A 12,602-nucleotide genomic window follows, 5' to 3' on the forward strand; every position below is an offset into this window, starting at 1 on the left:
TTCTTCTTTCTATTCATATGATTAAGGCTAAAATGACTCAAATTAATTTGTAAATTGATAATGTACTGTATACATTTATAGTAATTCCAGACAATTAAGCTGATGGTGAAATAAAATTGATTTTAAATTATTTACATATACAGTAAATATCAACAGTAAAAACCTGCTAACTACCTACTAACCTTCTTCAACTTCCCTTCTTTATTTTACACCGAAAAAAAAACCTTCTTCAACTTCGCTTCTTTATTTTACACCGCAAAAAAAAAACCTTCTTCAACTTCCCTTCTTTATTTTACACTAATCTAGTACTGTAGCTCTGTGATTCCGTCCCAACGGAGGAGCATTGAATTTGGGACGGGAAGTAACGCCACGGGTCATATCGCCGAATTAGTACAGTGGAGGAGAGTAGCTTCGAGCTGGTGGTAGTAAATTCATGACTTGTTACGTCAAACATTACTCCGTTACTTACAGCGTTTGACGTGCACATAAGGTCATAAGCTACTCTAGGGAGCTGCGGTGATGGCCTAGTGTACCGTACATAAATGACGCCTGTACATGGACGGCTGCAACAGTGGACGTGTGCTACCAGCTTTTGGGGAGCTGCGTTTTCTTTTTCTTGACAAGGCATGGATTTACTGACAAAAAATGAAGTATCGAAACGATTTTTTTTTGGGTGAACTTTGTATTACTCAAGTGGTAAAGCCACGGTTCGTATTACAGAGATCTATAACCTCTGACAAGCCAGAGTTAAGTCAAACGACGGTTCTACTTTCAGTTCTAGCAAATTTTACCAAATAATCACTAACGTTATTTTGGCTACGATAAACATGAGTAAAAACAGTTGTATGAAGATTGCTAAGAAGCTTGATTTCCTCCACCAGCGAGGTAAAGACCTCGCTATCAATGGCCACATCATTTATCATCCTTACAGCTTGCAAAGAGTCCATCTCCACATGTATAGGCAGCTCCGTTCTTTCGATTGCAATTGAAAGTCCCTCCATGCAAGCACTGAGCTCTGCTTCTAAGGCGTTCCGAGAATAGCACTCTGCATGATGTAAAGATGAATCATATCAAAAGGAGAAAGTCGCTTGTGTCCTCCCCCGAGTGCGACCCAGGCGAAACCCTAGCCGCCACTCCAACCCCCCCTCCCCTAGATCTCCCCTCCCCTCGCTGCCGCCGGCAAGCGCCGCCGAGCAAAGCCTGCGCGGCGTCGGCTGTAGCGGCGGGCCTCACTTTTTCCCCTCTCGTGAGGTTAGGGTAGCAGGGTGTCGCTCGGCCAAGGAGAGGCGTGGGGGCGCGGCGAGCCGGCGCTGTGTCACAACCCTAGAATAATTCCATTACTGAGTATCATCATGCATCATGTTAAATTCAAGAAATTGAATTGAGGAATATTCAAAGCCTCAAAAATTATTCTAATAAAGGGCAATGAACCCTAAAAATTGCATTCACTGATTCCAAGAAGTTCTTCTTTAATGTTTGATATTTTTGGCAAGGGTTTTAATCCCAACAAAAATTTATGAACATTTATAGGGATTGAAGAAGTACACCCCTGCAGGGTTATAAATGATCTATTCGAATAGCCGCGTCCTCAGATATGGACTACTTGGAAAGTTTATATGGTTCATAGAGAAGTCGAAATGGGTACTCCAAAATGCGCAAGATCAATGTTAGTACTATGGATGGCCTTCTCGTAGGGAGAGGGGAGCGGATCCATAGTGGTGTATTGATATGGAGAATATGTGGACTCTGGAAGAAATATGCCCTAGAGGAAATAATAAAGTTGTTATTTATATTTCCTTATATCATGATAAATGTTTATTATTCATGCTAGAATTGTATTAATCGGAAACTTAGTACATGTGTGAATACATAGACAAACAAAGTGTCACTAGTATGCCTCTACTAGACTAGTTCGTTGATCAAAGATGGTTAAGTTTCCTAGCCATGGACAAGAGTTGTCATTTGATAAATGGGATCACATCATTAGAGAATGATGTGATTTACTTGACCCATCAGTTAGCTTAGCAATATGATCGTTTAGTTTATTGCTATTGCTTTCTTCATAACTTATACATGTTCCTATGACTATGAGATTATGCAACTCCCGAATACCGGAGGAACACTTAGTGTTCTATCAAACGTCACAACGTAACTGGGTGACTATAAAGATGCTCTACAGGTGTCTCCGATGGTGTTTGTTGAGTTGGCATAGATCGAGATTAGGATTTGTCACTCCATGTATCAGAGAGGTATCTCTGGGCCCTCTCGGTAATGCACATCACTATAAACCTTGCTAGCAAAGTGACTAATGAGTTAGTTGCGGGATGATGCATTACAGAACGAGTAAAGAAACTTGCAGGTAACGAGATTGAACTGGGTATTGAGATACCGACGATCGAATCTCGGGCAAGTAACATACCGATGACAAAGGGAACAACGTAAGTTGTTATGCGGTTTGACTGATAAAGATTTTCGTAGAATATATAGGAACCAATATGAGCATCCAGGTTCCGCTATTGTTTATCGACCGGAAGTGAGTCTAGGTCATGTCTACATAGATCTCGAACCCGTAGGGTCCGCACGCTTAACGTTCGATGACGATCGGTATTATGAGTTTATGTGTTTTGATGTACCGAAGGTAGTTTGCAGTCCCGGATGTGATCACGGACATGAAGAGGAGTCTCAAAATGGTCGAGACATAAAGATCGATATATTGAAAGGCTATGTTTGGACACCGGAATGGTTCCGGATGAGTTCGGGCATTTTCTGGAGTACCGGGAGGTTACCGAACCCCCCGGGGAGTTAATGGGCCTTGTTGGGCCTTAGTGGGAGAGAGGAAGAGGCGGCCAAGGTGGGGGCGCCCCCCTCCCAAGCCCAATCCGAATTGGGAGGAGGGACGGCCCCCCTTTAATTCTCTCCTTCTCCCTCTTCCTTCTTCTCCTACTCCAACTAGGAAAAGGGGGGAAACCTACTCCAACTAGGAGTAGGAATCCCCCTTGGGCGCGCCATAGAGAGGGCCAGCCCTCCCCTCGTCCACTCCTATATATACGGGGGAGGGAGGCACCCAATAGACACACAAGTTGATTGTTTAGCCATGTGCGGTGCCCCCTCCACAGAATTCCACCTCGGTCATATCGTTGTAGTGCTTAGGCAAAGCCCTGCGTCGGTAACTTCATCATCGCCGTCATCGCGCCGTCGTGCTGACGAAACTCTCCCTCGGCCTCATCTGGATCAAGAGTATGAGGGACGTCACCGAGCTGAACGTGTGCAGATCACGGAGGTGTCGTGCGTTCGGTACTTGATCGGTTGGATCATGAAGACGTTCGACTACATCAACCGCGTTTCATAACACTTCCGCTTTCGGTCTACGAGGGTACGTAGACATACTCTCCCCCTCTCGTTGATATGCATCTGCTAGATAGATCTTGCATGATCATAGGGAAAAAATTAAATATTGCGTTTCCCAACAGTGGCATACGAGCCATGTCTATGCGTAGATGTTATATGCACGAGTAGAACACAAAGGAGTTGTGGGCGTGGGTATATACATATTGCTTGCTGTCACTAGTTGATTCTTGATTAAGCGGTATTGTTGGATGAAGCAGCTCAGACCGACATTATGCGTACGCTTACGCGAGACTAGTTCTACCGACGTTCTTCGCACACGGGTGGCTAGTGGGTGTCAGTTTCTCCAACTTTAGTTGAATCGGATTCAATGAACAGGGTTCTTTCTGAAGATCAAAAAGCAATCACTATACCGCGTTGTGGTTTTTGATGCGTAGGTAAGAACGGTTCTTGCTAAGCCCGTAGCAGCCACGTAAAACTTGCAACAACAAAGTAGAGGACGTCTAACTTGTTTTTTGCAGGACATGTTGTGATGTGATATATGGTCAAGACATGATTATATAAATTGTTGTATGAGATGATCATGTTTTGTAACACAGTTATCGGCAACTGGCAGGAGCCGTATGGTTGTTGCTTTATTGTATGAAATGCAATCGCCATGTAATTGCTTTACTTTATCACTAAGCGGCAGCGATAGTTGTAGAAGCAATAGTTGGCGAGACGACAACGATGCTACGATGGAGATCAAGGTGTCAAGCCGGTGACGATGGTGATCATGACAGTGCTTTGGAGATGGAGATCAAAGGCACAAGATGATGATGGCCATATCATATCACTTATATTGATTGCATGTGATGTTTATCCTTTGTGCATATTATTTTGCTTAGTACAGTGGTAGCATTATAAGATGATATCTCACTAAATTTCAAGGTATAAGTGTTCTCCCTCAGTATGTACCGTTGCTACAGTTCGTCATGCCGAGACACCACGTGATGATCGGGTGTGATAAGCTCTACGTTCACATACAACGGGTGCAAGCCAGTTTTGCACAAGCAGAATACTCGGGTTAAACTTGACGAGCCTAGCATATGCAGATATGGCCTCGGAACACTGAGACCGAAAGGTCAAATGTGAATCACATAGTAGATATGATCAACATAGTGATGTTCACCGTTGAAAACTACTCCATCTCACGTGATGATCGGACATGGTTTAGTTGATATGGATCACGTGATCACTTAGATGATTAGAGGGATGTCTATCTAAGTGGGAGTTCTTAAGTAATATGATTAATTGAACTTTAATTTATCATGAACTTAGTACGTGATAGTATTTTGCATGTCCATGTTGTTGTAGATAGATGGCTCGTGCTGTTGTAACGTTGAATTTTAATGCTTTCCTAGAGAAAGCTAAGTTGAAAGATGATGGTAGCAATTACACGGACTGGGTCCGTAACTTGAGGATTATCCTCATTGCTGCACAGAACAATTACGTCCTGGAAGCACCGCTAGGTGACAATCCTGCTACAGGAGCAACACCAGATGTTATGAACGTCTGGCAGAGCAAAGCTGATGACTACTCGATAGTTCAGTGTGTCATGCTATACGACTTAGAACCGGGACTTCAACGACGTTTTGAACGTCATGGAGCATATGAGATGTTCCAGGGGTTGAAGTAACATTTCAAGAAAATGCCCGGATTGAGAGATATGAAGTATCCAATAAGTTCTACAGCTACAAAATGGATGACAATAGTTCTGTCAGTGAACACATACTCAGAATGTCTGGGTACCACAACCACTTGACTCAGCTGGGAATTAATCTTCCTGATGATAGTGTCATTGACAAAGTTCTTCAATCACTGCCACCAAGCTACAAGAGCTTCGTGATGAACTATAATATGCAAGGGATGGATAAGATAATTTCCGAGCTCTTCGCAATGCTAAAGGCTGTGGAGGTAGAAATCAAGGAGCATCAAGCGTTGATGGTCAACAAGACCACCAGTTTCAAGAAGAAGGGCAAAGGGAAGAAGGGGAACTTCAAGAAGAACATCAAGCAAGTTGCTGCTCAAGTGAAGAAGCCCAAGTCCGGACCTAAGCCTGACACTGAGTGCTTCTACTGCAAAGGGACTGGTCACTGGAAGCAGAACTGCTCCAAGTATTTGGCGGATAAGAAGGATAGCAAAGTGAAAGGTATATTTGATATACATGTTATTGATGTCTACCTTACTAATGCTCGCAGTAGCGCCTGGGTATTTGATACTGGTTCTGTTGCTAATATTTGCAACTCAAAACAGGGGCTACCGATTAAGCGAAGATTGGCTAAGGACGAGGTGACGTTGCGCGTGGGAAATGGTTCCAAAGTCGATGTGATCGCCGTTGGCACGCTACCTCTACATCTACCTTCGGTATTAGTTTCAGACCTGAATAATTGTTATTTGGTGCCACCATTAAGCATGAACATTATATCTGGATCTTGTCTGATGCGAGACGGTTATTCATTTAAATCAAAGAATAATGATTGTTCTATTTATATGAGTAATATCTTTTATGGTCATGCAACCTTGATGAGTGGTCTATTTTTACTAAATCTTGATAGTAGTGATACACATACTCATAGTATTGAAGCCAAAATATATAAGTTTAATAATTATAGTGCACTTATTTGTGGCACTGCCATTTAGGTCATATTGGTGTAAAGCGCATGAAGAAACTCCATGTTGATGGGCTTTTGGAATCACTTGATGCTTGCGAACCATGCCTCATGGGCAAGATGAATAAAACTCCGTTCTCCGGAACAATGGAGCGAGCAACAGACTTGTTAGAAATAATACATACTGATGTATGCGGTCCGATGAGTATTGATGCTCCCGCGAGTATCGTTATTTTCTTACCTTCACAGATGATTTAAGCAGATATGGGTATATCTACTTGATGAAACATAAGTCTGGAACATTTGAAAAGTTCAAAGAATTTTCTTAGTGAAGTGGAAAATGAACATAACAAGAAAATAAAATTTCTACGATCTGATCATGGAGGAGAATATTTGAGTTACGAGTCTGGTCTTCATAAAACAATTTGGAATAGTTTCGAAACTCACGCCACCCGGAACACCACAGCGTAATGGTGTGTCCGAACGTCGTAATCGTACTTTATTAGATATGGTGCGATCTATGATGTCTCTTACTGATTTACCGCTATCGTTTTGGGGTTATGCTTTAGAGACGGCTGCATTCACGTTAAATAGGGCACCATCTAAATCCATTGAGACGACACCATATGAATTGTGGTTTGGCAAGAAACCCAAGATGTCATTTCTTAAAGTTTGGGGCTGCGATGCTTATGTGAAAAAGTTTCAACCTGATAAGCTCGAACCCAAATCGGAAAAGAGAGGAAGCTAATGATGATGATCATGAAAATTTTGATCAAGTTACTACCGAACCTCGTAGGTCAACCAGAGTAAGATCCGCACCCGAGTGGTACGGTAATCTTGTTCTGGAGGTCATGTTACTTGACCATGACGAACCTACAAACTATGAGGAAGCGATGATGAGCCCAGATTCCGCGAAATGGCTTGAGGCCATGAAATCTGAGATGGGATCCATGTATGAGAACAAAGTGTAGACTTTGGTTGACTTGCCTGATGATCGGCAAGCCATAGAGAATAAATGGATCTTCAAGAAGAAGACTGACGCTGACGGTAACATTACTGTCTACAAAGCTCGACTTATTGCAAAAGATTTTCGACAAGTTCAAGGAGTTGACTACGATGAGACCTTCTCACCCGTAGCGATGCTTAAATCCGTCCGAATCATGTTAGCAATTGCCGCATTTTATGATTATGAAATTTGGCAATTGGATGTCAAAACTACATTCCCTAATGGATATCTTAAAGAAGAGTTGTATATGATGAAACCAGAAGGTTTTGTCGATCCAAAAGGTGCTAACAAAGTGTGAAAGCTCCAGTGATCCATATATGGACTGGTGCAAGCCTCTCGGAGTTGGAATATATGCTTTGATAGTGTGATCAAAGCATATGGTTTTATACAGACTTTTGGAGAAGCTTGTATTTACAAGAAAGTGAGTGGGAGCTCTGTAGCATTTATGATATTATATGTGGATGACATATTGTTGATCAGAAATGATACTGAATTTCTGAATAGCATAAAAGGATACTTGAATAAGTATTTTTCAATGAAAGACCTTGGTGAAGCTGCTTATATAATGGGCATCAAGATCCATATAGATAGATCAAGAAGCTTAATTGGACTTTCACAAAGCACATACCTTGATAAAGTTTTGAAAAAGTTCAAAATGGATCAAGCAAAGAAAGGGTTCTTGCCTGTGTTACAAGGTGTGAAGTTGAGTTAGACTCAATGCCCGACCACTGCAGAAGATAGAGAGAAAATGAAAGTCATTCCCTATGCTTCAGCCATAGGTTCTATCATGTATGCAATGTTGTGTACCAGACCTGATGTGTGCCTTGCTGTTAGTTTAGCAGGGAGGTACCAAAGTAATCTAGGAGTGGATCACTGGACATCGGTCAAGAACATCATGAAATACCTGAAAAGGACTAAGGATATGTTTCTCGTTTATGGAGGTGACAAAGAGCCTGTCGTAAACGGTTACGTCGATGCAAGCTTTGACACTGATCCGGATGACTCTAAGTCACAAACCGGATACGTATTTTTATTGAATTGTGGAGCTGTCAGTTGGTGCAGTCCTAAGCAAAGCATCATGGTGGGATCTACGTGCAAAGTGGAGTACATAGCTGCTTCAGAAGCAGCAAATGAAGGAGTCTGGATGAAGGAGTTCATATCCGATCTAGGTGTCGTACCTAGTGCATCGGGTCCAATGAAAATCTTTTGTGACAACACTGGTGCAATTGCCTTGGCAAAGGAATCCAGATTTCACAAGAGAACCAAGCACATCAAGAGATGCTTCAATTCCATCCGCGATCAAGTCAAGGAGGGAGACATAGAGATTTGCAAGATACATACGGATCTGAATGTTGCTGACCCGTTATTGACTAAGCCTCTCTCACGAGCAAAACATGATCAGCACCAAGACTCCATGGGTTTTAAAATCATTACAATGTAATCTAGATTATTGACTCTAGTGCAAGTGGGAGGCTGAAGGACATATGCCCTAGAGGCAATAATAAAGTTGTTATTTATATTTCCTTATATCATGATAAATGTTTATTACTCATGCTAGAATTGTATAAACCAGAAACTTAGTACATGTGTGAATACATAGACAAATAGTGTGTCTCTAGTATGCCTCTACTAGACTAGCTTGTTAATCAAAGATGGTTAAGTTTCCTAGCCATGGACAAGAGTTGTAATTTGATAAATGGGATCACATCATTAGAGAATGATGTGATTGACTTGACCCATCCGTTAGCTTAGCACTATGATCGTTTAGTTTATTGATATTGCTTTCTCCATAACTTATACATGTTCCTATGACTTTGAGATTATGCAAATCCTGAATACCGGAGGAACACTTAGTGTGCTATCAAGCGTCACAATGTAACTGGGTGACTATAAAGATGCTCTATAGGTGTCTCTGATGGTGTTTGTTGAGTTGGCATAGATCGAGATTAGGATTTGTCACTCCGTGTATCGGAGAGGTATCTCTGGGCCCTCTCGGTAATGCACATCATTATAAGCCTTGCAAGCAATGTGACTAATGAGTTAGTTGCGGGATGATGCATTACGGAATGAGTAAAGAAACTTGCCAGTAACAAGATTGAACTAGGTAGTGAGATACGGACGATCGAATCTCGGGCAAGTAACATACCGATGACCAAGGGAACAATGTATGTTGTTATGCGGTTTGACCGATAAAGATCTTCATAGAATATGTAGGAACCAATATGAGCATCCAGGTTCCGCTATTGGTTATTGACCGGAAGTGAGTCTCGGTCATGTCTACATAGTTCTCGAACCCGTAGGGTCCGCACGCTTAACTTTCAATGACGATCGGTATTATGATTTTATGTGTTTTGATATACCGAAGGAATTTCGGAGTCCCGGATGTGATCACGGACATGACTAGGAGTCTCGAAATGGTCGAGACATAAAGATTGATATATTGGAAGGCTATGTTTGGACACCGGAATGGTTCTGGATGAGTTCGGGCATTTTCCGGAGTATCGGGAGGTTACCGAACCCCCCAGGGAGTCAATGGGCCTTATTGGGCCTTAGTGGGAGAGAGGAGGAGGCGGCCAAGGTGGGGGCGCCCCCCAAGCCCAATCCGGATTGGGAGGGGGGCGGGCCCCCTTTCCTTCTCTCCTTCTCCCTCTTCCTTCTTCTCCTACTCCAACTAGGGAAAGGGGGCAAACCTACTCCAACTAGGAGTAGGAATCCCCCTTGGGCGCGCCATAGAGAGGGCTGGCCCTTCCCTCCTCCACTCCTTTATATACGGGGGAAGGGGGCACCCCATAGACACACAAGTTGATGTTTTAGCCGTGTGCCGTGCCCCCTCCACAGAATTCCACCTCGGTCATATCGTTGTAGTGCTTAGGCGAAGCCCTACATCGGTAACTTCATCATCACCGTCGTCACGCCGTCGTGCTGACGAAAATCTCCCTCGGCCTCAACTGGATCAAGAGTACGAGGGACGTCACCGAGCTGAATGTGTGCAGACCACGGAGGTGTCGTGTGTTCGGTACTTGATCAGTTGGATTGCAAAGACGTTCGACTACATCAACCGCGTTTCATAACGCTTCTGCTTTCGGTCTATGAGGGTACGTAGACATACTCTCCCCCTCTCGTGCTATGCATCTCATATATAGATCTTGCGTGATCGTAGGAAATTTTTTGAAATACTGCGTTTGCCAACAGACTCGTGTGCGATCTCTCACTCAGGATGTCCTGGACCAATGGGTCCTTGGGCTGCCGCCTTATCTCTCATGGGCCGGACTGGTGGGCCGCTCTCCTTTCATCAAAGGAAACGACCCGTGCTCTTGAAGGAAATCTCTGAAGACTTGGCGTATCCTCCAAGCCTGGTTTAGCGTAACCGACATGTTTATGCCCTGATGATGACCGGCCATATGTAACCCTAGGTACCCAAGGTGTTTATATAAAGCAGAGGGTTTAGCCCGTAGGTGAGATAAACCATTACCATCATACCCATCAAGGGTTTAGTTCAACCAATCACGTTGTAGATCTACTCTGTAATTGTCATACAAACACATCAATATAACCAAGCAGGACATAGGGTTTTACCTCCTCGAGAGGGCCCAAACCTGGGTAAACGATGTCTCTTCGTTCCCTATTACCCATCGATCCAAGATCCACAGCTCGTGACCCCCTACCCGAGATCTACCAGTTTTTACACCGACATTGGTGCTTTCATTGAGAGTTCCATTGCACGATCGTCAAAAGATCGATGGCTCGCTTAGTCATCGACGATGGCATCTGCACCGGGGACGTCTTCGTGCCCGGCCAGCTCTTCATGTTTGGCAGCATGTTCTACACGCCAACCCGACCGGCCACCTTGATCTGATCGATAGTTTCGCCCTTGAGCAGGAAATCAAGTTCGACAACCTAGAGTTTGTCGCCGATGCTCGGGGCGATCTAATTTACTGGGTTCTCAGCTTTACCTGAGGGGCACAGTAATCCCGAAGCCTCAACTTCAGACCTCCTCCCCGAACCCATCTCCAGGTCGGACTCTATCTCGGATCTGGCTTCGAGCTCAGATCCGATCTCAGCGTCTGATATGTCTCCAACGTATCTATAATTTTTGATTGCTCCATGCTATGTTATCTACTGTTTTGGACATTATTGGGCTTTATTATCCACTTTTATATTATTTTTGGGACTAACCTATTAACCGGAGGCCCAGCCCAGAATTGCTATTTTTTGCCTGTTTTAGGGTTTCGAAGAAAAGGAATATCAAACGGAGTCCAAACGGAATGAAACCTTCGGAAACATGATTTTCTCATCAGATAAGATCCAGGAGACTTGGACCCTCCGTCAAGAAAGCCACGAGGCGGTCACGAGGGTGGAGGGCGCCCCCCTAGGGCGCGCCCCCTTGCCTCGTGGGCCCCTCGAAGCTCCACCGACTTACTTCTTCCTCCTATATATATCCACGTACCCCCAAATGATCAGATACAGAGCCAAAAACCTAATTCCACCGCCGCAACTTTCTGTATCCACAAGATCCCATCTTGGGGCCTGTTCCGGAGCTCCGCCGGAGGGGGCATCGATCACGGAGGGCTTCTACATCATCATCCAAGCCTCTCCGATGAAGTGTGAGTAGTTTACTTCAGACCTACGGGTCCATAGTTAGTAGCTAGATGGCTTCTTCTCTCTTTTTGGATCTCAATACAATGTTCTCCCCCTCTCTCATGGAGATCTATTCGATGTAATCTTGTTTTTGCGGTGTGTTTGTTTAGATCGATGAATTGTGGGTTTATGATCAAGTCTATCTATGAATAATATTTGAATCTTCTCTAAATTGTTTTATGTATGATTGGTTATCTTTGCAAGTCTCTTCGAATTATCAGTTTGGTTTGGCCGACTAGATTGGTTGTTCTTGCCATGGGAGAAGTGCTTAGCTTTGGGTTCGATCTTGCGGTGTCCTTTCCCAGTGACAGAAGGGGCAGCAAGGCACGTATTGTATCGTTGCCATCGAGGATAACAAGATGGTTTTTTTTATCATATTGCATGAAACTATACCTCTACATCATGTCATCTTGCTTAAGGCGTTACTCTGTTTTTAACTTAATACTCTAGATGCATGCTGGATAGCGGTCGATGAGTGGAGTAATAGTAGTAGATGCAGAATCGTTTCGGTCTACTTGTCTCGGACGTGATGCCTATATACATGATCATACCTAGATATTCTCATAACTATGCTCAATTTTCTATCAATTGCTCAACAGTAATTTGTTCACACACCATAGAATACTTATGCTCTTGAGAGAAGCCACTAGTGAAACCTATGGCCCCTGGGTCTCTTTCTCATCATATCAATCTCCATCACTTTATTATTGCTTTGCTTTTACTTTGCTTTTACCTTTTACTTTGCATCTCTATACCAAAAACACCAAAAATATTATTTATCATCTCTATCATATCTCACTTTCGTAAGTGACCGTGAAGGGATTGACAACCCCTAAGCGCGTTGGTTGCATTGAGCTATTGTTTTTGTGTAGGTATGAGGGACTTGTGCGTAGCCTCCTACTGCATTGATACCTTGGTTCTCAAAAACTGAGGGAAATACTTACGCTACTTTGCTGCATCAT

This window comes from Triticum urartu, chromosome 2A (genome assembly GCF_056163025.1).
Source record: "Triticum urartu cultivar PI428250 chromosome 2A, HENAU_Tu73, whole genome shotgun sequence".
Classification (NCBI taxonomy): domain Eukaryota; kingdom Viridiplantae; phylum Streptophyta; class Magnoliopsida; order Poales; family Poaceae; genus Triticum; species Triticum urartu.